The sequence below is a fragment of the Mustela lutreola genome, chromosome 3 (assembly GCF_030435805.1).
Source record: "Mustela lutreola isolate mMusLut2 chromosome 3, mMusLut2.pri, whole genome shotgun sequence".
Classification (NCBI taxonomy): Eukaryota; Metazoa; Chordata; class Mammalia; order Carnivora; family Mustelidae; genus Mustela; species Mustela lutreola.
Genome location: NC_081292.1, coordinates 162,082,679 through 162,109,103, shown reverse-complemented (window position 1 = coordinate 162,109,103; position 26,425 = coordinate 162,082,679). Strand labels below are relative to the sequence as shown.

Genomic DNA, 26,425 nt, shown 5'->3' with positions numbered 1-26,425 from the left:
CAAAAGTAACATATGCAATTCATTTATGATTCTCCGGAGTGAAGTATACTAGGTGGGAAATTATATACTAGGATTACACGGGCAATTAACCAGCTTTGTCAATTGAAGAACTGACAGCTGTTAATCATATCTTTTAATTCTTCCCTATTTTGCGATCTATTATTTCTCTTATAATAATTTTCTGATCCCTTTACTTTCTCCCATTTTTTTCTCCTTCAGAAAATCCTAACTGAACTCTTCCTGACCTCCTTTTATGCTGGATAATTTCCCCCCTGGAAACTCTCTGGTTCATTTTATTTCAGCTTTCTCGTTTCCTGATTCTAGCTCCCTCTGCTGATTGTAACCAATTTGCTTTCAAGGATCTACGCAGACATCAAATGAAAGCACTAACTCACACTCCTGCTCTATAACCTCCAATGATGGTAGAAAAGAATATGTTACTTGGCTGAACTTGGAGGCACCTTTCAAGCTATATGGATCCAGCTTTTATAAATAGGAAAATTTTTCAGACTCTACTCAAAGTAACTGGACTATAGATTTCAACATTCCTTCGGTAGCTGACGTCACATGAAACAAACCATATTATTGTTATTATCATCACTACCCCCTGAAAATTCTGGACAAAAGCAGTTGGTTCATTAGTGGCTCTACCAGTCAGTTTCCAGTGGAAAACAAGAGTCTCATCTGGCTACTATAAGCAGAAAAGAAATTTATGAAGGATTTTAGACAGTTTACGAAATCATAAGGAGGCTACAGATTCAGTTTCCAGAAAACTGCCCCAAATAATGCCACAGAACTAGCCTAAGGAAGACATGCTGCTACCTCCATGAATTAATTCCGGGACTTGACTTTACTGTACCTGCTACCACCTCCAATAGAAGTGCTTGCCTCTGACCACCTCTACCACACGTGAAAGTCCACTGTATCCATAACCAGAAAATGGAAGTCAGAAATGACCTTTTTCTTTCGTTCTTTCAAACCAAAACTTCAATAGGTATGTCTCACTGGAAGCTCAGCACCCCACATTTATGACCTCACTACAAGTGACACTGAAACTCCTAATGTACGAATTGCCCCAAAGATGCAAACGCTATTCAAAAAAACAATTATGAGAGATCTCGTAAGTGTTGACTTCAAAGAGCAGAGTCCCAGGCCCCTCTGACTGCATCCCCCGGTCTTGCCCATTTTATAAAGTATAGTTACATTCACAAGTGTCTCAGGTCCTGCTGTCAACAGAGAGCAAGAAGCACTCTCGGGACGCCTGGGTGGCTCAGTTGGTTGGACGACTGCCTTCGGCTCAGGTCATGATCCTGGAGTCCCGGGATCGAGTCCCGCATCGGGCTCCCAGCTCCATGGGGAGTCTGCTTCTCTCTCTGACCTTCTCCTCGTTCATGCTCTCTCTCACTGTCTCTCTCTCAAGTAAATAAATAAAAAAAAAAAAAAAAAAAAAAAAAATCTTTAAGAAGCACTCTCATGCTACACACACATCAAGAGCAACACTGGGATACACTAAATGCTCAGTCAGACTCATTCCAAAAAAAAAAAAAAAAAAAAAAGAATGGTTCTATATTGTTTATACTTAATCCAGTAAATAAATATCAAACACCTGCTATATCCAGAGCTTGTTTGGGGTGTTGAAAGATAATAAATAGATAAATAAAATATGGTCCGGCCCTCGAGGAATTTATAGCTTAGAATAAGAGAAATACTGGGGGATTAAATTTAATACACCCTGATAAATGCTATGCAATAGCAAAAATAGGTAAAATGTGTCAGAGAAAAAAGAGTAACAAGCAATTTATTCTGCCTTGAATGAGACATGTAGCGAAGTGGTATAACCACATTGGACGTTGGATCCCCAGCACAAGAGTTCTACTGAGGAGGAGAAAGGGCATTTCAAGCAGAGAAACTAGCGAGAGATAAAGCTTGTCAGCATTCAGCAACCCCAGGCATTCTTCTAAAATTTTACAGGTAGTTACTCACTTAACCTGCTCAACAAAACTGTGACTGAGCTACTATGAATATCCTGTTACACACAGGAGTTGACTATGGGTGTCCTGATCCTCGTCTGTGGGCTCTCACCAGGATCCCAGCACCCAAGCTGCCACCCTGCACAGGTACAGGCACAGGAGCAGAGAGGCATGGAAAAGGACAGTATATTCAGCAAAGAACAGCCATTTCAAGTGTTGTCGCTCTATATAATGGCTCGGGGGTAAAGAAAAAGCTAAAAGACAATAATCATCCTTAAATGCCTTAAAGTTAAATAGCAATCTTCATCATCAGCAAGAGTTAAGACCAACATCTTATCTTTGCCAGGACAACAGCATTGAGGGGAAAGTGTAACTCTTTTTTTCCCCCAAAATTGGCAACAGAAAAAGTGGAGCTACGCTTAAAAGCACTGAGTTTTGCTCTGTGCCGTAGTGCTTCCCTGATTAACTTTGAGGCCTGAGCATGCCCAGGGGTGAGAGGCTGCCCCCCGCCCCACACCGGCTCTGACAATGTTTATGCCTAAGGTGGCTCCGGCAGGCACCTCTGTTCTCCCTCATCTGTTACACCATATCCCAGGACCACGTTCGCTTCAGAGGGAAGCACAGCAGATATTCTATTGCAGGCAAGTTCAGAAACCTTATCACTGGAAGCACAGAAAGTTAAACCAAACTACTTTTTTGAAAACCTCCTAAACAGAATAACTCCCCACTAGAAAAGAAGGATCAGCTGGTTGACTTATGTGACTCGTCCATCCCTGATGTCTGCGATCCTGTGATATGATTCCAGTTTGCCTTCATGGAGGGCTGTCTGCTGAGCTAATCATATGCACTCCTTTGTGCTTGCCTCTTATGTTTATTTCATTACAATATTTACAAAAGGACTTGAGGAATAAGTCACTATGCAAATGGAAGTATGAATACATGATTCAGAGGAATATTAAAATTCATTAACCTTATTTACATTTAAACTATTATCATGTATATTGGAGCACAGTACACCTGCCAAAATGGATGTGAAGCCAGATCATCAGTCCACTGAATAATCTATTCACTGTCTTTATTTCCTTGTCAAGTAAAGTAAAAACTTCCTCATCTTGGACACTTTCAGAATCACTGCCAAGATGATTTATTCATCAACAGTTCTTATTTCTAGAGAAGTCTAATACAAATTTCAACTTGCCCTTTGGCATTTAGAGGATCTATTTCCTTAAAGAATTTTCCCATCTTTGTTAATTCTCAAGTACTGTGTTTCCTTATCACCCACTTGGAAATGAAGTAGACCAAACTCATCATTTTCAAATGACTGACGAGTAAAGGCTCTATCTGCATGACATCATTCCTCACCCCCAAAAACTCAGTTCTAGAGGAAAAAATACATTAAAAAAAAAAAAAAAAACTGTCAAGTTCGTGGTTTGGTATTATGCAAGGCAACCAGCTGATTGGAATTTTCATGTTTCAATCATTTATTTTGGCACTATCTTGATTCTACTGGTGTATAGGGTCAAGGAACAAGTCAAAACAGGGAGGAGAGGTACAATGATGATATTTAATACTCTCTATGGCAATGAGAACTTAATCTGCCTTAGCCAGTCCACTTTGCTTCAGGTTATATAGCAGAAAATAAGCGGGGGGAAGGTGTCATCTATAACTGCTGTCTGATAGGGTAAATCCAATTAGCAGAGATTTTTAGTTCTATGTATGCATTTATGGATTTGTAAATGCAAGTTAGCCAGTGGGAACTGAGAAAGAGCAACACAACAGAAAGACTGTATTTTGAAGATACAAAGGAGCTAATGGGAAGGGAAGAAGCTGAGCTCCATATGAAGCAAGGGTCAAAAGAATAGCCCCAAGGCCAGTATAGCTAAAGAGAGAACAGAAATTTCTCACAGGCCACTGTTACAATCATTTCTTGTTGGGAATGTGAACATAAAGACCTCCTTGGGGCGCCTGGGTGGCTCAGTCAGTTAAGCAGCTGCCTTCGGCTCAGGTCATAATCCCAGGGTCCTGGGATGGAGCCCTGCATCGGGTTCCCTGCTCGGTGGGGAGTCTGCTCGCCCCTCTCCCTCTGCCTGCCTTTCTGCCTACTTGTGCTAACTCTCTATCAAATAAATAAATAAAATCTTAAAAGAAAAAAAAAGACCTCCTCCTTACTCTTCTGCTTACCTTCAGTAAAGTCTACATGTTCGCAAATGCTTCTCTGTGAGTGGATTTTTGGGAGAATTTAAATTTCAGTGTGGTGAGTCAAAGGTGCAGTCACAAGGCTTAGAAGAGGAGGGCTCAGTGAGAACAGGCCCAGAGAACATGTGGAAATTAAAAGATGCCTTGAAAATAATTAAGCCATGAAAATGGTGGGTTCGAGCAATTGTTCTCTGAAAGGGAAAAAAACCAACCAACAAACAAAAAAAAAACAGTTCTCTGGGCTCCACCCCCAAAGCTGTCATTCTGTAGGTTTGGAATAGGCCCAGGGAACTTGCATGTCTAACAAGCTCCCAGGTAGTGCTGGTGCTCCCGGCATGGGAACCACACTTTGAGTATTATCCTGTCTAGCTGTAGAGACCTAGGGAGGCATCAGCTGACATTAATTGGGTGATTTTCATCTGAAAGTCCTACTAACCATAAGACAGTGATTCTCAGTTCTGGATGAACTTTAGAATCACATGGGGAGCTTTTTTTAAAATATATTCATGCCTGGGCCCGCCCTACTGTCTTTTTTTTTTTTTTTTTTTTTTTTTGGTAAGATTTATTCATTTGAGGAAAGCTACAGAGACAGAGGCAGAGTAAAAGAGAGAGCACAAGCAGGGGGAGAGGCAGAGGGAGAGGGAGAAGCAAACTCCCTGCCAAGCCAGGAGCCTGACATGGGGCTCGATCCCAAGACCTGGAGATCGTGACCTGAGCCAAAGGCAGATGCTTAACCATCTGGGCCACCCAGGTGCCCCCCCATCCTATGGTTTAAATCAGAATTCCCAGACATGGAAAACTAGGCCTTGATATTTTTTAAATCTCTCTAGACAGTTGCCCAGAATGCCAGGATTAAAAGGCACCACCATAAAGTAACTATCAAAGATCAATTCCTGGGCCGCAGAACTTCTACTTTCTGCCACACAGAACTCTGATGTGGAGAATGGACCACAGGACACCCTGGCTTAAGTGGACAGATGGCCCAGACTGTGGAAAGAGGTAGCATTTAAGAACCACACCAAAGCTGCCAATGACAAAGGCACGTTGGTCCACAGGCAGTCAAAAGTGGAGTCATCTGTTCCAGGGAAAGGCCTGCAGATTAACACAGGTCGAATAAGCCCAAGCAACACAACGCTCGGGAAATGGCATCTACAATATTAACTATAAGCAGAGTGGTTTACAAGTCTTTGCATTGCAACTACAATGAAAAAAGCTTAGCAGTCTCTGTAGTTCATCTATGTATTAACTAAACAACCATCATCCTAACATGGGCACAAACTGAAAAGTCGAGCTGAAAAGATAAACACAACAGGGAGAAGATATTTTGAACTTCCAAAGCAGCTAATCATTACATATGTGTGTGCCCACGTGCGTACCTGTGCACACATATGTGCATGTGAGAGTGCCTGTGTGTGTGTGTGTGTGTTCCAGAAGAGTTAGAGCAAAGTCTAAGGCCATCTAACCAGAGGAATTAGGTGATACTCTCCATGTTCCATCTAGTCACATGCTCTGATGTTCATGGAGCTCACAGACCTATAATGAACATGGAGTAGATGTACACTCAGAGGTTCAAACTCATAGACTACTGTGCCCACTCTGGAGAGAGTATCCAAGCTGGCTACATTGTGTGTATCTCTATAGAGTCCTTGAGGAAAAAAAAATAATAATAATAAAGGGTGGTGAGAGGAGATGCCTGACCACCAAAGACAGACTCCACTAATGAGTCCAAGTGCCTAGGAAAAGTAATGGTTCCAGGTACTTAATATATGAGCTTTTATTTGAATTACTTTACTTGCACTAGAAATCCTTTTGTAAATCAAATAACCACTTTATCAAGATTTTCACACTTTAAGCATAGGAACACCATCATCAAACAAAATCAAATGGGAAGCTGTAAAAGCTGTAAGACAGAACTGCTCCAAAAGGAAGAGTAGTCAGCCCCCTTTCCAAACTGAGGTTCACTTTATTCTCTATGGCAGTTCCAGCTAGGATAACTTATTTAGCACTGTGAATCTGAATTTTTCACTCAGAAAGTTGATCTTTCTCTATATGTGTTAATAACAGACCTGACATGTTTTCATTGAACACTGGCAAATAAGAAGTTAGACTGTCTTTTGGTTTCTAAGTTATGGGAGCTGCTGGAGGAAGACCAGTCAGCAGACTTCAGCACAGCTCAGAGAGCAGCACCAAGGTTCATGCCCAGTAGAGCTGCCTTGGACAGCAAACCAATTAATAAATCTTGGTCCCGTGCACTAGTCTACAAAGGTTGAGTAAATCATTGCCCCAGGCTTTTCTTCTCTGTGTATTTATTTTCTTAAGGTGAAAAGAAGGTGGACTCAGAAATACCTTTATGAGAGAGTGTCAAAGTCAGCCTGCTTGTAACTGGGTCCTACAGCATAAATACTTTTACAGCTGGGTAGCTTAATTATTAGATTAAAAACCTTCTATCACCAGACAACAGAAGGTCTCTATAAAATAGGAGACACAGCAATAAAGAAAGACAACTGGGAGTAGGGATAAATGCACGTGACACATCTGGCCCAGCAGATGGGTAAAAATGCACTGGAGAGGCCCCTTAGGAAGTATCTTGATACCCTGGTCATGCCTACTTCCCTTGACTCTGCCCTAGTATTTTTATATTAAATCTTTCGTCGACCTCTACTCACTTTCCCCACTTAATGATTTTTCTCTCCTCCTTACTCAAAATATCATTTTATATAGATATATATAATTTTCCATTATCAGGACTCCCAGCTTGGAATCAGAACACTGTATCCTATCTGGATATACCTAAGAGGGAAAATATTCCCAAATCCCAGGGCAAGAAGGGAGAATTGCCCTCATTCACTTTTCTTAGCCCTGCTGTCTCCACTGCATACTACCCAGGGCTGTGCTTTCTCAGAAGTGGCAGTTAAAACATTTAGTTATGAGGATACGGGGGTGCCTCCCAAGTGAACATCAGTCCATCATTTATGACATACGCTACTACAATCTTTGACATAAATACTTTGAATAATCAATAAAACCACAGGTAATAGCCTGAAATGAAAATGTATTAATACACTTGTAGCTATGCTACAGTTGACACCAGATGGACTTGTGCTCCTTTTTTTTAAAGATTTTATTTATTTATTTGACAGACAGAGATCACAAGTAGGGAGAGAGGCAGGCAGAGAAGAAGGGAAGCAGGCTCCCTGCTGAGCAGAGAACCGGGTGTAAGGCTTGATCCCAGGACCCCGAGATCATGACCTGAGCCAAAGGCAGAGGCTTTAACCCACTGAGCCACCCAGGCACCCCTGGACTTGTGCTCTTTTAAATACACTGTTACAGCAGATATATAATAAGGATTCAGTGTATTTTTCATTGGTACTTACTACTATGTTTAGCGGAGTTATATTATCTCCACACACCTAACCACACCTAAAAATACCCATATACATATACCAGAAAATATCCACATGATAAAATCAGAAGTTAATTTTATTCAAACATCTTGGGGCTGGGTGGCTCAGCAGGTTAAGCATTTGCCTTCGGCTCAGGTCTTGATCCCAGGGTCCTGGGATCGAACCCTGCATCAGGCTCCCTGCTCGGCAGAGAGCCTGCTTCTCCCTCTCCCTCTTCTGCACTCCCTGCTGTTCTCTCTCTCTCTCTCTCTCTCTCTCTCTGTGTGTGTGTCAAGTAAATACATAAATATATTTTTCAAAAAGTCAAACATCTTAACCAAAAAGATGACCAAGGGTTCCTGGGTGGCTCAGTGGGTTAAAGCCTCTGCCTTCCGCTCAGGTCATGGTCTCAGGGTCCTGGGATGGAGCCCCACATCAGGCTCTATGCTGCGGGGAGCCTGCTTCTTCCTCTCTCACTACTTGTGATCTCTATCTATCAAATAAATAAATAAAATCTTAAAAAAAAAAAAAGATGACCTACTCCTTCTGAACATGTATTTCATTCATGCACCTGTTCTTTTCTAACAGAAGTTATACTAATATCAATTCCTATTTTGCATATACATGCTTTCATCTTCTGGGACAATGAATTATAATATAGTCATGAAATAGGAAAAGATTTAAGATATTACCTTTTAGAATAAATCAAATCGACTTAACTCAAAAGCAGGTACATTTCGGGTACCTGGGTGGCTCAGTGGGTTAAGCCTCTGCCATCAGCTCAGGTCATGATCCCAGCGTTCTGGGATTGAGGCCCTCATCTGGCTTTCTGCTCAGCAGGGAGCCTGCCTCCCTTCCTCTCCCTCTGCCTGCCTCTCTGCCTACTTGTGATCTCTCCCCCCCCCCTTTCTCTCTGTCAAATAAATAAATAAATAAATTTTTTTTTAAACTGCGTACATTTCACTTTAAGGACTTTCTATGAGGGAAGAAGTAAACCATTAATTTTGATAGCTTTTAGTATAAGCTAGTAAACAGACAAAGCTTCCTATATATTATTTACCTTCTTTGTGTCTGGTAAATTTAACTTACCTTTTATAAAATGTTTAAACCAACAAATCATCTTAGCTAGCCAGAAAGACCTATTTGCTGTTTTTCTTCTTGTTTACTTATAGTCAATAGCCAATTAGCTAATGCTAGATTGTTCACATTCCAGATTATTGGTAGCAAATCCCATTTTTTCACTTTTATGTCTTTTATATTAAAAAAAAATAAACTTCAGTTTGATTCAAGTGCTCTTACCATAGATGAATAAAAAGAGGTCATTTGCTTCAGACTGACCTCCCCTTGGTAAAACAGATTAATTCAGGTTTGGAACCGTGGTATTAGTGGTTCACCTAGGGCTCCAGGGATAAAAGGACTACATTTTACATGACATTGATTTAGGAATCAAAATGCCAACTTCTTAATTTACCATCACAGGATATTCCCTCTGGAGATGGTCACTAGGAGACCAACTCACATATCAGAAAGATGTTAATGACCCTAGTACTGGGGAGGAAAACAGTCCTGGTTAGCCTAATGTATAGAAATTAATCTAAAGCATGGAAAGTAATTTTAAGCACTGATTCTCAATCTTTAGCTTGCATCAGAATCACCTAGAGAGCTTGTTAAAACAGATTGCTGGACCCCACCCCTAGCATTTCCAAATCAGTGGATCTGTAATAGGACTCGAGGATTTGCATTTTTACAACTTCCCAGGTGATGCTGCCGGCCCCAAGCCCACAGACAAGGGAACTGGAACACTGCTGTCTACTAATGAATATATAAGTCTTAGAACTAGTACTGGTGTTTAGAATCAAAGTCCAGGGACGCCTGGATGGCTCAGTCGATTAAGAATCTGCCTTTGGTCATTATCCCAGGATCATGGGATGACTCCTGCATCAGGTTCCTTGCTCTGCAGGGAGCCTGCTTCTCCCTATCCCTGCTGCTCCCCCTGCTTGTGCTCTCTCGCTCTCTCTCTCTCTCTCTCTCTCTCTCTCCCTCTGACAAACAAATAAATAAAATCTTTAAAAAAAAAAAAAAAACATTTAGAATCCAAGTCCATCCTCTATTCAACAATGGTGAATTCCCAAGTTTTTTGCTCTCCGGATTAAGAATTCTTTATCAGTGAACTATGGGACAGCTACAGCTCATATTACAATTCTCAAAAACTTCATGTATACCACTTGTTCTTCAGATAAGTCTTTCTGATGGAATTACTTGGAAACGTGTTATTCTCTCATTTAAAAAACATGTTTACAATATGCTCCTTCAACAGGCTGTTAATTCCATGCATTGAACAATGATTATTGTTAACTTCTACTTCAGTCTTCAACATTTTACTAAATTTTAAGGTCTGAAGATGCCACATGGATCAGGAAGAATGATATTCATCTAAAAGTAACCCAAAAAACCCTTGATTTCTAGAAGCCTTGACCACAAAGTTTAGTTTGTTCACATAATAAGAAATTTGAATTGGCCAGATCTGCTGCAGCTTTTCAAGTATGCCATCAATGCCCCAGCCTCCTGCTTCCTGCTCTGCCATCCCTTGCGTGTTGAACTCAGTCTTCCTGCTTACTGTTTCACTATAAAAAGACAGATGTTGCATCCTCAGACTCACGCCATTATTGCAGGCAGAAAGAATAACAAAGGAAAATCGGAGAGTACCTGTATCAGAAACCTAAAGCTTGTCATGAAACCCAATTTAAATTTCATTGGCTGGCACGATGAAAAATGACCACCTCTAGTTGTTCAGAAAAGTGACAATTTTTAGCTGGATATGTAACCATCCTTCTCCCCATAAAATTGGCATTCCAATAGGAAAGATAAAGAACTCATTTACCAATGTATGCCCCACATACAATGCATGGTGATTGGAATAGAGCCTCTGCATCACAGACCTCAGCTCTCACTACAATAAAGGATGTCAGGAAAGTCCTGGGAATCTCCAATTCAGGCACAGGATCATCAGACCAGGTCATAAAGCAAGCAAGCAAAGAAGCAAGCAATCACTCTTTTCTTCTTTTGCATAAAGAGCAAATTCCACCAAATCAATGGCACCAATAATGCCCAAAGTGCTAAAGGATCTGTGGACACAACCATAAATATGAGTAATCTCCAATATTCCAATAGCAGCCCCAGGGCCCACCCTCCAAAGGTAGGCCAGACTCCAGGAAGGGACTTTCAGTCATTTCCATACATACTACAAGTCAAGGTATTGCACTTACTACTGAAGTGTTGCAAAACTAAATAAGACATCAGCCCGGACCTCAAGGAACTCAGAGACGAACTTGAGAATGACCAGAGTAGAAAGAAAAGGCGAATGACACCCTGGATCGTGTTCCTTTTACACCCATCTCTTCTCCCACCACATAGTGTAGCTGATCTCTGTATAACAGAACCCAAAGGTTTTGGAACTGGCTCATGATGGAACAGAATTCCTGGCCCAAAGCAGCCGAGAGCCACCGTCCAATAGTTGTGTCTCTATTCCCAAGAAAAATGCTCCCCCAAACCCAGTCTGGCCCAGGAGCTAGAGGGTTTGTGCCCAGCTCTTAGGCTTACTTCCATAAACCTTGAACAAGTGTTTAACCTCTCTACACCTTAGTCTCTTAGTCTCTTCATCTGAATGGGAGATGATAACAGAATCAATCTCGTAGAACCTGGCATAGTTTGGAAGTGTACGGACACACTTAGAACAGCGCCTGGCAGAGAAGCATAAAGGAGCATTTGCTAGTGCTTGTAAACACTATCATATGTGAGAAGCCAGGAATTTTGCCTCACACAGCACTCGGTACTCATACACTGTCCCATAAGGCACATGAACTTTTTCATAAAAGCCCACATGGCCTCTTGCTCCTTTTGCCCAAGAATTTTCACTGTTGAAGGATCTCTTCCTCATCCTGGATGGGATGTATCTAGAATCATCCTCAATAGCATCAAAGCTTTTGTTTATGGTAGAAAGGGAGGGGATGAACTTCGTATGTTTATGACAAGAGTTGGCAGGACCCAGGGAAAACAGTTCCTCTCTTTATGGGGCAGTCTCAGATTCGAAGCAATTGAAGTAGAAACTTGACTTCATTAGAATTCTTTTGACCACCTGAGTTCATTTCTCCTTGCGCTTAAACAAGGCAAAATAAGCCACAAAGGAGACAGGCTGGCAGAAGCCGAAACATAGAGTATTATTTTAACCTTAAACTGGAAACTGAAAGACGCCCAACCAGGCTAGCCCAAGTAGATCTGGCATTCACACCTGGAGATTTGGGATTTGGCTGCAGCTAATTCCAGAAAGCCAGGCTGAGGTTCGGGAGCCTCCTCTACCCTCGATAAACGGGGCCAGGCGGGTCCGGTGCCCATCAGCTCACTGACAGACATCACCAGCTCCCCCAGAAGGAAGGCCTTTCACAGTCCCGGGCAGCCCAAGATGAAAAGGTTAGCTATTTTCTGTTACATTCAACGTATAAAAGAGTTCCTTCCAGAGCTCCACATACTATGTTTGTTAGTCCTTTCCTTTCACCTTCCTGAAGTCAGGGTTGAGCGCTCCTCTTCCCTCTCTCACCCTCAAGGTACGAACCCCGTGCCCTGAACATCGTGGGTGTTCAACAAATATTTGCTGTACATATAAATGGCCTCTAATCCGAAGGGCACCTCGGGTGTGATAACTGCTGGCTGGTTATCTGTAAATGAGATCTTCCCCGCTGCAGCCCATTCCAAAAGAGGATGAGAAACAGCCTCCATGGGCACACTAGGGGACCACGGCCAGGAGAATCTTGGCCCCGGCTTCAGCATTCAGCATCACTGGGACCTTGCCTTGGAAGCCTGACAGAGAATTTGTACCAAGAGTGGAGCCGAGCCATTGTCTGATGAGGCCCTCAAGGATGCTGAGGAAGGAGTGCCAGGTTGGCTCAGCTGTTTGGATCCCTTCGAACCATCCCCTCCTTGATTTGTCAGGTTAATCACAGCTGCCGAAATTCCACTAAAATTGGGAAATTAAAGCACTGTAGCACAGCTCCATTATCCCATTAGGGATACATCCTATTCCTATTTCCATTCCAGCGGGCAGATAAAAGTTCTCATTCATCACCCTTAGAAAGTGCTAATTAAGGCCTGGACACCCACCTCAATTCTTGTCTTTACCTTGAGAACAACTGGAAAACTACAGTTCTAAGCTATCATCTGAAGACAATTCCCTCAAGCCTTAGAGGGGTCGGTGGCTTGCCTCCTATCATGAGGACAGAGGTCTTCTTGATTCTCCTTTCTGGACACTTTATATTCACTTCGGGATGCAACTTTCAGGATTCCTGCCCTTTGTGGTGACTTCGATAGTGGCTGTTTGATGCCTAGGTGGATATGTGACATTCACTTTTAGCAGCTCAGAACCTAAACTTTTTCTATGTTTGGTTCATTCCTACCTGAAGAGCCTGCTACTGATACTAAAAATGCTAGGTACTAGTTGTCTTAGTATTATTTATAACTAGGCTCAAGCTAGTAGCCAATCAAAAAGAGACTCAGCCACACTGGACTGAACTCAGGATCTATGGACTCAATAGGAAAGGATAGTGCTCTCTCCCTCTCCCTCTCTCTCTCCCCCAACCTCCCTTTCTCATGCATGCACACACGTTCCCATGCACCCACACACGCACACACACAGAGGCAGCAGGGAGCAGTGGCCACAAGGCTGAGTCCCTGACAACAGCGGTGTCAGCACTGGCTGTGGTTGGGATAAAAACCAACACCCCGGAGCAGAAGTGGTACAGATGATGGCATCTATGTCTCGGTGGCAGCTGAAGACCAGTTCTGGGGCATGATTTGAGGTGTTGATTCTGGCAGATCTGCCCGTCTTGGCACTGCAGCATTCCCAAGTGTTCTGTCATTTGCCCCACATCCTTCTGTGATAAGCTTTTTTTTAAAATAAAACAAACTCTTTTTCTACTTTGTCACTCAAGACTCACTGTCTAACATGAAAAAGTGTTCAACATCACTTGGCATCAAGGAAATACAAATCAAAACCTCAGGAGATACCACCTCACACCAGTCAGAACAGCTAAAATTAACCAGTCAGGAAATGACAGGTGTTGGCAAGGGCAGGGAGAAAGGGGAACCCTCCTACACTGTCGGTGGGAATGCAAGCTAGTGCAGCCTCTCTGGAAAACAGTATGGAGATTCCTCCAAAAAGCTGAAAATAAAGCTACTCTACGACCCAGCGATCACACTACTGGGTATTAACCCCAAAGATAAAAATGCAGTGATCCAAAGGGGCATATGCACCCCAATGTTTACAGCAGCAATGTCCACAATACCCACACTATGGAAAGACCCTAGATGTCCAACAACAGATGAATGGATAAAGATATGGTTCAGGAGCCTCATCTACCCTCGATAAAGGGTGCCAGGCAGGTCCGGTGCCCATCAGCTCACTGACAGACATCACCAGCTCCCCCAGGAGGAAGGCCTTTCACAGTTCTTGGCAGTCCAAGATGAAAAGGTTAGCTATTTTGTTACATTTAATGTATAAAAGAGTTCCTTCCAGAGTTCCACATACTATGTTTGTTAGTCCTATGGAATACTATGCCCCATGGAATGGAATAGAATACTATGCCACCATCAAAAATGAAATCTTGCCATTTGCAATGACATGGATGGAATTAGAGGTTATTATGCTAAGCAAAATAAGTCTATCAGAGAAATACAATTATCACATGATCTCACAGATATTGAGGAATTTGAGAAACAAGACAGATCATAAGAGAAGGGAGGGAAAGATGAAACAAAATGAAACCAGAGAGGGATACAAAGCATCAGAGACTCTCAATCTCAGGAAACAAACTGAGGGTTGCTGGTGGGGAAGGAGATAGAAAGGATGGGGTGGCTAGGTGATGGACACTGGGGAGGGTATGTGCTATGGTGAGAAAAAAAATAAATTAAAAAAAAAAAAAGGAGTCGCTGTCTATTGTTTGTAATGGAGAGCTCTGAACAATGCAGTAAATTTCCTACAAAACTGATGCTCTTCTCCAAAAGCTCCTCTCATGATGGTAATAATTTTGGGCCCCTATGGACTAAGTCTGTCTTTATTCATGGTACAACTTTCAGACATTCAGCCGGGCACACTGAGAGGATTCAAGGGAAGCTCATCCTGATCCAGTTACGAGTGACAGCTGAGACATGAATGTGGGGTTTCCAACTCCAGATCAAGTCCTCTTCATACTATTCTGTTTCTCCTGGCACAAATAAACAAATCCCTCTTGAGCTGTCAAGCAAGCTTAAGTAAGTGCTGTATTTTACATTTTCTTGAAATTCCTTTAATATTATATTAAAACTATGAACCACATATCTTCACCCAATAAAAACCTTACACGCTGTTTCTTGTTGTCACACAGTGTGGATCATTGCTAGTAACACAGTTTTGTGGGCCACTCAAATCTTGTGCTAAATCTACTAAACTTTTTTCCCCACTAGCAGCTAACTACTTTGTAGAATGCATTTCTTGCATCTTGTGGGGTTGTATTTTTATCAAGAATCAGGTGAGCAGGGGCACCTGGGTAGCTCAGTCATTAGGCATCTGCCTTCGGCTCCGGTTGTGGTCTGGGGTCCTGGGATCCAGCCCCACCTCATGCTCCCTGCTCAGCGGCAAGCCTGCTTTTCCCTCTCCCACTCCCCCTACTTGCCTTCCCTTTCTCATGTCTCTCTCTGTCAAATAAATAAATAAAATCTCTAACAAAATTTTTTTAAAAATCAGTTGAACAGCCATCAAAAAAAATAAAAAAATCTTGCCAATTGCAACGATGCAGATAGAACTAAAGGGTATTATGCAAAGCAAAATAAGCTAATCAGAGAAAGACAATTATATTATCTTACTAACATGTGAAACTTAAGAAACAAAGCAGAGAATCATAGGGGAAGAGAGGAAAAAAATGAAGACGAAAGCAGACAGGGAGACAAACCATAAGTGACTCTTACTCTCAGGAAACAAACTGAGAGTCGTCGGAGTGGAGAGGGGTAGGAGGGCTGGAGTGGCTGGGTGATGGACAGTAGAGAGGTTATGTGTTGTGCTGAGTGCTGTGTATTGTGTAAGACTGATGAATCACAGATCTGTACTCGTGAAACAAATAATGCATTATATGTTAACTTATTTATTTGAGAGAGAGAGCAGGGAGAGGGGCAGAGAGAGAAGCAGACTCCCTGCTGAGTAAGGGAGCCTGACACCAGGTCCCTGGGTTCATGACCTGAACCAAAGGCAGATGCTCAACTGACTGAGCCACCCAGTTGCCCCCTGTGTATTCATGTTTTAAAGTACATTTAAATAAACTATGTAAGTTTTCATGCCTCCTTTCTTAGGACTCTTTACTTTTAGTTTATTTTGGTGATTAACTAACCACTTCTTGGATCCAATCACAACAGTTAGGAGGCCGGCTGCTATAATTCTATTTGTGGCCGCTCTTCTGGCAGAGAAACCCACCTGCTCTGAATGATGCAGTTATGGGACAGGCTTGTTTTTTGCAGCCAGTTGGGCTACTGTTGATCTAAAGTTTCTAGGCCATTTTTGCTATAAGCCACCTTCCACAAGGTGGACTCTTCCTGTTCCTGAGACAAAGAACTGGTAATTCAGTGCTTGCAAAAGAATTCCCAGAGACTTACCCATCTTAAAGAGGTCACTAATTTATGCTTTGTCCCCTGCAGGAAGATGGCCCTAAGATAACACTAGGTGATATGAAGGATTTTTTTGTTTTGTTTTTGTTTTAAGGTGATGTGAAGTTTATATCCAAAATGAATCCAAATATGTCAGGTTGTAGTCTAGAATTTGAAAATGTGGCCACATTTGTGACCTTATATAGATGATGATTCCTCACTTAGGAAAAAGTGAGCTCAGTTTTCCTACCACTGACCATTTCTCATAGAAATACACAATAATCAGAATCTTCCTTCAACATAATCATCCATCCATTCTTTTATATTCAAAAGTTATTAATTAAGCACTTACCATTAGGGATTGACTGCATCCCCCCAAAACTCACACATTGAAGTCCTAACCCCAATGTGATGGTCTTTGGAGATGACTGGTGCAAATGATGTCATGAGGGTAAAGTCCCCATAAGAGCTGGCTCGCTCTTCATGAGCACGCACCAAAGAAAAACCATGTGAGCTCACAGCAAGAAGGAAAGCCAGGAAGCGAGCCCTCACCAGACACCAAATCTGCCGGCACCTTGATCTTGGACTTCCCAGCCCTCTAGAACTGTGAGAAATCAATTTCTGTTATTTAAGTGACCCAGTTTATGCTATTTTGTTACAGCAGCCTGAGCCGACTGAAACACAAACTCTGTGCCAAAAGCTAGGCAGTAGGGATACAGAGATAAATAGAACCAAGTTCTGCTCTCGTGGAGGACAGATTCTAGTGGAATCAATGACCCTCCCACCAGTCTGTGAGCTACTGAAGGGTACACACTGCACATAAGTCAACTCTGTATTTCTATCACTCAGCAAAATGTTGAATCAAAAGTTGAATTAAATAAAATTGAACCAAACTGAATTTAGTTTTCTGAGTGTAACATCTCACCAAACTTGGTAGTTACTTTTCTATCATATTAGAGGTTTGGGCTGTTCTCTATTTCTCTAAATTTAATTACAATGATAGAACAACCTTGTTCGAATTATGCCTCAACTGTACACAGACAATCTCCCTTTTTTTTTTTTTTTTTTTTTTTTTTTTTTGGCCAAAAGCAGATTTCAGTTGAGAAAATTGAATTCTGAAAGATTATATCAAGGTTTCCAAAATAATTTTCAAATATGGCATGTTTACATATAGGAAACTTAGATCCTGAGAGTGAGTTCCAAAGTCAACAAAGGAAATAGTCAAAGGTCAAAATATAAAACAAGGGAATTTCATCCAATCATAAAAGGATTAAATGTGAAATCTCCATAGCCTGTATATAAACATTCCAAATGTATGTGCATGCATCGACATTAATTATGTCATCTCCTTCCTACAAGAGCCATGATTAGAACCTAATATTTTAAACACTATTTTTCTTCTACCAGTTCATAGATATTTTTAATACAGAAATTTTAATTCAGCAAATACTTAAATGCCTACTTTTCGCCAGGCATTTTGCTACAGATACCAAATGGCTTTAGGGTACAGCATCATCTGATTTCCAACACTAATGTCTCCCCTGAAGAAACAGAAACAAGACAGTTGTTCTCTTTCAAATCTGTTCCCACAGACTAGACTTCTCACAGGTGGTGAGAAGAAAGTTGCCATATAATTCTCAGTACTCATTTTCCTATCACTGCTAAAAGGAAACTATATTCTTGAAACAGAAGGAAAAAAGTACCTTGCCTCCACGAAATTGGATGTTCTGTTCTGGGGATACTGTTTTCTATAGCTGGCAACCGTGCAATTCGCCTGTAGAACAGAAGCAACGGTGTGTAGTGAGGCTAAAGTGGAGAAAGCTCTGGGCTACCATACACTTTCTGCCCTCTCTGGGCTCCTAGGCAACTCACCTGGAGGAATCAAGATGAATTTCTCCACGTTCCTGGGAGCTTACAAAGAAGCACTCAACTGTTCTAAGAAGTAAAGCAGACTGCAGTTTTGTTTAGTTTTGTTTTTAAAGATCTTGTTTATTTATTTGACAGAGATCACAAATAGGCAGAGAGGCAGGCAGGGAGAGGGGGAGAAGCAGGCTCCAGGCCGAGCAGAGAGCCCAACACGGGGCTCAATTCCAGGACCCTGAGATAACGACCTGAGCCAAAAGCAGAGGCTTTAACCCACTGAGCCACCCAGGCGCCCCAAGCAGAATGCAGTTTTAACAGTATTCTTAGTGCTATTATTTTTACTATTCTTAGTGCTATTATTCTTACTATTGGTCTTAAAAAAAAAAAAAAAAAAAGGCAGTAGTCCTTGGGAACAGGGACAAAGATGGAGGGTACCGAAGCTCTCAAGATGTAACAGAATACCAACTATCCAACTGAAAAACTATACTCTATAACAGATCATTCGAATCTTCCACAATGTATGTAAATAAATACACTGGTCTTCAGAAACGTCTTCTTCAAACACATAGCCCTAGAAGCATTAAAGCCCAATGCTCTGAGAGAAGACTAGGGTAGCATGCAAGTTGATTTTAAGGATTTTTTAATTGCTATAGCATCATCAAAAGAAAAGTGCATAATGCGTTTATCAGAAAACTGAGAATACTGGACCACAGAATAACTCTAAGAGAACTTGAGGCTGCTTCCTAACCCTCTAGATGGCTCACGCAGTTTGTACTCCTTTAGAAACAAAACAGCAAAGAGTGAAAAGCACTAATGTCCTCCAGACAGTTGCCAGCCCACCTCTAACGTCCCTCCCTGTAGGAAGCTAAACAAATGGACAAAGTGAAAGCAAATGGTATTTGGTTATCTTTTTTTTTTTTTTTTTTTTAATTAAAGGTGGCTTTTCCATTGTGTTTTTCCCCCTCCCTATATTCACAGCTTCTCCTGGATGGAGCTAAATTATATAATAGGACCTGCAGCGAGAAGATAATTTGCTGATCCCCAAGGATTTCCTGGGATACTGAGAGAATATGTTACAAGATGGACCCTGAAAGAGGAGCATCTGGTTACCCTAAGTATAATGCTTGTTGCAGAGAAATCACTGTAAATAGCTTTAACAGAGACCAAATGTGTCTGCTTCAATCCATTGTTTTATCACCCACCAAGGGAATTTATCGGGGTAAGAGGGGAGGGGGGTACTGAGGTCATTTTAGCAGGGCATGATTCATAACTCTTTATTAGAACCAAAAGGTCAAGGTCTTTAGCTGTAAAATGGAAAGTTAAGGTCCTTATTATCCAGCCACATGTAAAGTTTGAAAACAGAAGAAAATTAGTCTTTCCATAGGTTAGGCGAAGAGAAGGGATTGTATTCAAAATGTGATTTGGAGAATTAGAAAGGAAGGTTGTATGTTTTGGATTTTTTTTATTTTGTTTTTTGCTTAATTGAAATTATTTTAGTTGGAAAAAAACATAACTAAAATTTCTCAACTTGTATAATATTCTGATCCTGACAAATTGGGATTTTTCATACCCTGTCTCCCGGGAAATGAATTGCAGACAATCGTCTTAGGAGAATTAGCAGGTACTAAAAGTGAAATAACAGGCCTGTTCATAGGAGGAATATAACCATCAAACACAGTGGTTTCCTGCAATTTATTCTGAAAACAACAAAAAGTTTGTAATTTAAGCACATGTGTATGAAAAAAGTGCATACATATTTAAGAATTACTATTTACTTATTTAAAAAGTAATAAGCAGGGGAGCCTGGGTGACTCAGACAGTTAAAGCCTCCTGCCTTCAGTTCAGGTCATGATCTCAGGGTCCTGGGATCGAGCCCCGCATCAGGCTGCCTGCTTAGCAGGGAGCCTGCTTCCCCCTCTCTCTCTGCCTGCCTCTCTGCCTGCATATGATTTCTGTCTGTCAAATAAATAAATAAAATATTTTTTAAAAATATATAAAGTAATAAGCAGACATGTGTTCTGGATAAAGGATGTTTTGATACACTGTAAAAGGAATAGCTCACTCCTTTTCTGAGGAGGGTCAGAGGAATGCCAAATAAAAATCAATGGATTGTATTCTGATGACATACAATCTCAAAGGGAAATTCAGGCATCCTTAGAAAGCCTGTAGCATCAACTCACCCACTAGCTTTTTTCCTTGTGAGGGTGGTAGAAAACACCAGTAGACCACTACTGCTGGATACTCTGCACAATGTTCTGGCATCCCTAGAATCCTCTTGTTTTGGAAAATTATCCTGAAATTGGACATGAAATTCTACCACAGTATCACTACACTATCCTCCCTGCTTCTTTACATAATCCCATTTTAACTGCTCTGAATCCACTCTTCAGAGAAGTCTTACTTGTTTGATGTCTTTGGACCAAGCTGCACATACTTCAAGTTGAAATGGAATAACCAAAATTAAGTAAGGCCTGGCATATGGGTAAAACCGAGGCTTCTGTCTTGTTCTGTCTTCCAACTATTCTTTTGTGATCCAATTGTGTGCAGGCAATTTAAATGGGAAATAGCTTTCGAGTTTCCCCTGCTGCAATCCCACCATTCTTTAGTAGTGAAAGAGCTCACTGCCATCTTCATCAGCGCATCACAGCACGCAAACAACCTGCACCTTACTACTAGATGATTGATTGAGTCACTAAAGGCACCAAAATCCTATAATTGAGCTGTCTGAAAACTATCAAACGCCCATAGAGATGTGGTGGGGAAAGAACTCAAACCTATCTCATCAAAGATAAACCCCATTTAATTGGGATGGCCACTTCCTGGCCTTCATTCTCACCCCTCCCACCCACGACAACAACCACTATCAAGTCCCACCTTTGCCTTGCCCAGGCACAATTCTTTTGCTTTACTAAAGGGTCAGTACCTTGACCAGTATACTCTGTACACTCTGCATACTCTCCCAAAATAACTCCTGGGAACACATACCACACATACCTTGAACATCTTTGGACTCCCTGGCAGATTTTGGTCTCTGCACCGAACCTGCATTTGTTGAATAGCAATTACCAATCTTGCATTTATTAACAATTCTGCAAGGCTCTCTGACCTCTCCTACATGTGACATTTTTCCCTTTGGGTTATCTTGTTGTCCTTCATTGCAGATGTCGGCGGTAATTCATCCCTTTTGCTAAAGCACAGAAAGCCAGGTCCCTGGAAAGCCAAGGCCAGCATCCTGAGCTAACTGCCATAGAGAAGCTGCTGCCCAACATCCACTGACGTCCCCCCCCTTCCTCCCCTCCTCCTCCCAGCTGCCTGCCAGTCAAGAGCAGCAACTCCTTCAGTGTCTGCATGTTTCTACTTACAATAAAGTAATTATAGTGAATGTTGCTTTTGTTAAGGTAAAGCTAGTCTTAGCCATACAGTTACAACTGGGGTTTGATGATGTGTCTGCATTTAAGAATGACAGCCTCTGAAGGTGCTCTTATCACCTTGAAAGGGGCATAAGGAAAAATCAGGCATAACAGAAATGCTCTATAAATTAGTTAGGGTGGTGCTTACCTCAATGTATATATTCCTCAATGAATTCTACCTAAAATTGATGCATTTTTGTATAAAAAGTATCACCTTCAAAAAAGTGACTATAAAAAGATAGGGATGGATAGACAGACAAATAGAAAGAAAGAAAAATAAAATGAAACATCAGCTGAATGCAAAACCAACCTCATCCAAGTACAAACCATTCCCAATTTTCTAATTTTATGCCCAGGATCAAGTTTCCAGGAGTGAATATAATTTGCAGACTTTATTTCATTTAGAAACTGTCAATACAAAAGTCTAAAAGGTTGGCCTGACATCCAAGCCCTGTCAAGTGTTTGATCTGGGAGCATGAATTATTACCTTGTCACAACTATAGGAAAGGCAAGCAACAGTCCCCCAGATACACACTGCTGGAGGCAAGAAACCTGGCTTCAACAGAGAATTTTCTAGAATCCACATCCTCTACACTTCTCCCTTTCCACGGTGAGGGAGGGGTTCCAAAGCAAGGGGCGGAAAGTTCAAGGACATGTGAAGAAAACTCTCTAATATAACATTTATAGAGCAAAATATATTTGTTTTCTTCGCTGTGCAAGGATATCTTGAAGGTGAGAGCAAAGCTAAGCTGCTACTTATAAATCAAAATAACCCTTTCATTTTTACCTAACAAAGAAGAGAGAGGAGAGAGACCAAGGTTATAAGGTGTTATTCTTACCTCGTGGGAGTATGAAAAGGAATGCCACTGTTGACAAAGTGTGCAAGGTACATAAATCACACGCGTTAGAAGTAACAGTGCACACAATTAAGTATAATATTGGGAAAGCATGATTCTTCTTTGACAAGGTTGAATTGTTCAAAGTAAATCCTAGGAAACACTAATATGAACACAGGAAAAATAAAAAAGATCTATTAGGGGATACTGTTTCTAAATATCAGATGTTACAGAGCAGAGGAGAAATACCCTAAACTAAGTCTGTGTGTGATCAACCCCTGATTATCCAAACTAGCAAAGTATAGGAATGCACATAAATTCCAAAATACTAGGTAATTAATAAACAATTTGCATTTAATTATAGAAAGCAGTTATACACAGGGACTCCCACACCCACCCACACACATATTTACACTCCCCTGGTCTTAACATTCTTCACACTCTATCCTTTTGTTCACAGTGTGGGTTCCAGCTGAAGGCTGCTGTGGGAAAAGCCAGCAACAAAAGATGTACATGCATGTTCTGTGAGAACGTTCACTGTATTCTGGAGATCGATGTTGACAAATGACTTTACAGTAGCTCAAAGGGAGAGGCATCATTCATTGAAAATTATATTCCTTTGCTTATATGGGCTAATATATTAAAACATTTATTTTGCTTTAACAAGGCCACAGCTTTCCAGTGGTAAACGAGGAGGCATTTCTAAATCAGCTGCACAAAGTCTTCATCAAGGTACTCCTTGACCATTTAAGGGACCGCTGCCTAACCAGTCAAGTCAGGAGAACCAATCCAATCAAGTACACCACGTGGTTCAAAGGTTTAAAAAAGCAGGGGAGGGTGCCTGGGTGGCTCAGTCAGTTAAGCATCCAGCTCTTGATTTTGACTCCAGTCATGATCTCAAGGTTGTGAGATCAGCCCTGTATTAGGCTCCACCCAGAACTTGGAACCTGTTTAAGATTCCCCCCTCCCTCTCTGTCTGCCTGCCCCCAACCCCAACAAAACAAAACAACCACTTCTGAATGTTAGCATTTAAATACTTAACAACACTTGGAAATATACACCTGTCTACCTAAAGATACCTAATTTATGCACCTGTGTAATAGTGTGTAAGTACCCATGTGCCAGGCACTGCACAAAGCATTCTGCATACTTCAACTCACTACCTCTTCATGAGTTAGGTATTGTTATACCATCATATAATAGACAACAGAAGTGTAGTTTATATAGGATACATAATGGGCACAGTGTCACATGGCTAATAAGAGATGGAGCGAGAATTCAAACCCAAGTCTATCTGAAACCTAAGTCAAGTCCATGCAACTGCAGAGAAAAAACTTGGATCGTCATGCCCAATAGGACACCCATCTAATTAAGATATTAAGAACGCTGAAACCTCACATGCATTGAGAAATAATTATCGTACACTTCATTATTTTCATCTGAGAGGCTGGGACATCAAAGTGGTTAAAAATGCAGACCATGTAAGCAGACCACCAGGTTTCAACTTCCACCTCTGTTACTCACTAGCTGTGTGACCTTGGGGAAGTTACTTAATGTCTTTATGCCTCCATTTCTTCATTTGTAAGACAGGGATACTAAAATTTCTGAACACCTAAGTTTTTTTAAGGATCACATTTGTGTGTGATATTGGTACTGTGAGATCTTTTTTAAAAAGTCTTTATCTTTTTGAGGGGCGCCTGGGTGGCTCAGTGGGTTAAGCTGCTGCCTTCGGCTTGGGTCATGATCTCAGGGTCCTGGGATCGAGTCCCGCGTCAGGCTCTCTGCTCGGCAGGGAGCCTGCTTCCCTCTCTCTCTCTGCCTGCCTCTCCATCTACTTGTGATTTCTCTCTGTCAAATAAATACATAAAATCTTTAAAAAAAAAAAAAAAAAGTCTTTATCTTTTTGAGATGCATACTGAACTACTTAGAGAACAATGATATTAGGATAGTAGAGTTGAGGGCACCTGGGTGGCTCGGTGGGTTAAGCCTCTGCCTTCAGCTCAGGTCATGATCCCAGGATCCTGGGATCGAGCCCCGTTTCGGGCTCTCTGCTCAGTGGGGAGCCTGCTTCCCCCTCTCTCTCTGCCTGCCTCTCCGTCTACTTGTGATCTCTCTCTCTGTCAAATACATAAATAAATAAATCTTTAAAAAAAAGAAAAAGATAGTAGGGTTGAAGGGCTGTAGACAAAACAAAACTGGCCATGAGGGAATAATAGCTAAAAATGAAACATATGTATGAGGAGATTCATACACTCTCCATCTACAAGTACTCCTGTTTGTGTTTAGAATTTCCCATAATAAAAAGTCTTCAAAATATTTTATGTAAAACACTTTAAATTATACCTGGCACATAGTAAGCAGCATAAAATAGTTAATATTATTAAAGCAATGGTTATATTTTCAAAGCACTTATATAAATATATAGTAATTCTATTTATATCTAACCTCTTTTATTTCCAAAACATAAGGAAAAGGAAGCAATAAGAAACATATTTTCTACATGTGTAGTTGACTTAAGAGAAAAGGCAACTGAAGCCATCCAAGGAATTGTTATTAAGGAAAACAAAAAACTAACCATCATTCAGATTAAGTGTTAAGGAAAAGAATGATTTAGTGTCCTCTCCTAGGAGCAAAAGATTCCAGGTCATGAGAAAAAAATTGAGATTTATATATCAAATCTCAGTAAATGGCATAATAAAACAGAAAGAGAATAGAGTGCACAAATAACAAAAGTAGTAATAATAAAAATAACAAGAGTATTGAGGAGATACTATGTGTGAGGTACTGTCACAAGAGATTTTACACTTATTACATCATTTAATCCTCTCAACCAACAACCTATACAGTAGACATAATAATTATCTCCGTTTTATAGGGATAAAAACCTGAGCCTAAAGAGATTAAACAACTAAGACCCGCCACATTAAGACTGAGAGTGGTGCTATATTTTTCTTCCCCAAAGATAACTGGCTCAGGGCGCCTGGGTGGCTCAGTGGGTTAAGCCTTTGCCTTCGGCTCAGGTCATGATCTCAGGGTCCTGGGATTGAGCCCAGCATCGGGCTCTCTGCTCAGTAGGGAGCCTGCTTCCCTCCCTCTCTCTCTGCCTGCCTCTCTGCCTACTTGTGATCTCTGTCTGTCAAATAAATAAATAAAATCTTTAAAAAAAAAAAAAAAAGACAACTGGCTTAAAAGTAAGGAGTTCCAAAGTCGTTACCAGACTGACAAATAAATGACACCCCCATCATCATTCAACCAGCCGGTTAACATAGGAGCCAACACAGCCATGGCGGCAGTTTGACTCCAAAGACTCACATTCAACCCTCTCACTCCAGAGGATCTGCCTCAAGGCCCGACTCCACCTTGGCTTATAACCTTGTGTTCGTCACCGAATGCCTAATTCTTCCTGAGTCATTTCCATTGCATTGCCTTCCTGGTTCTTTTTGCCTGAAACTAGAGATGGCACCCTTTTGCAGACCCCAGCTTTTCTAGGTCTCCACAGTCACCATGGCAGGAAAGATCCCTGGGAACTCAAGATCACCATGTGGTGATTGTTAGATATTGCCCATGACTGTTTGTCAACACACGGCTAACGCAGTAGCTGTCAACCCTGACTGCATATTAGACACCTCAAGGGAGTTTTTAAACATTAGCAGCGCCCAACTCCACTCCCAGACCAATTACATGAGAATCACCAGAGATGGAGTCTTGGCGTTGGAATTTTTTTTTTCAAGTTCCCCAGATGATTCTACGGTATCCAGTGTTGGGAGCACCTGAGCTAAAACATGGGAGAAATCCATAGCTGAGCACTGGGATTTAATAAAAGCCAAATAGACTAAAAAATGAAGTAGACATTTCAAAATAATGTTTCCCCATTTATGATACATCTGCTTATTTTGAAAGTCTTAACTCCCAAATTAAATGTCAGCATGCTATTTAAAAATTTACAAGGTATACATATACATATACACAAAAATACATGCGATAACATGACTGTGAGTGCATTATTTTCACATTGCTACAGGGCTATATTCTGGACATCGGTCTTTCTGATAAAATTAATATCAAAGTGTCAGCACGCTTCCACTCTACCACCACACAAACATATG

The 26,425-nt window shown here is 41.2% G+C and overlaps 1 long non-coding RNA gene across 1 annotated transcript in view; it reads right to left on the bottom strand.

The window, feature by feature from the left end:
• LOC131828147 (uncharacterized) overlaps positions 1 to 18,032 on the bottom strand; it is a 148,933-nt gene extending 130,901 nt beyond the window's left edge. Inside the window, exon 1 of the long non-coding RNA XR_009352255.1 lies at positions 17,914 to 18,032. This is a non-coding gene — a long non-coding RNA (uncharacterized LOC131828147). The remainder of the gene's footprint in view (positions 1 to 17,913) is intronic.
• Between the last annotated feature and the right edge of the window lie 8,393 nt (positions 18,033 to 26,425).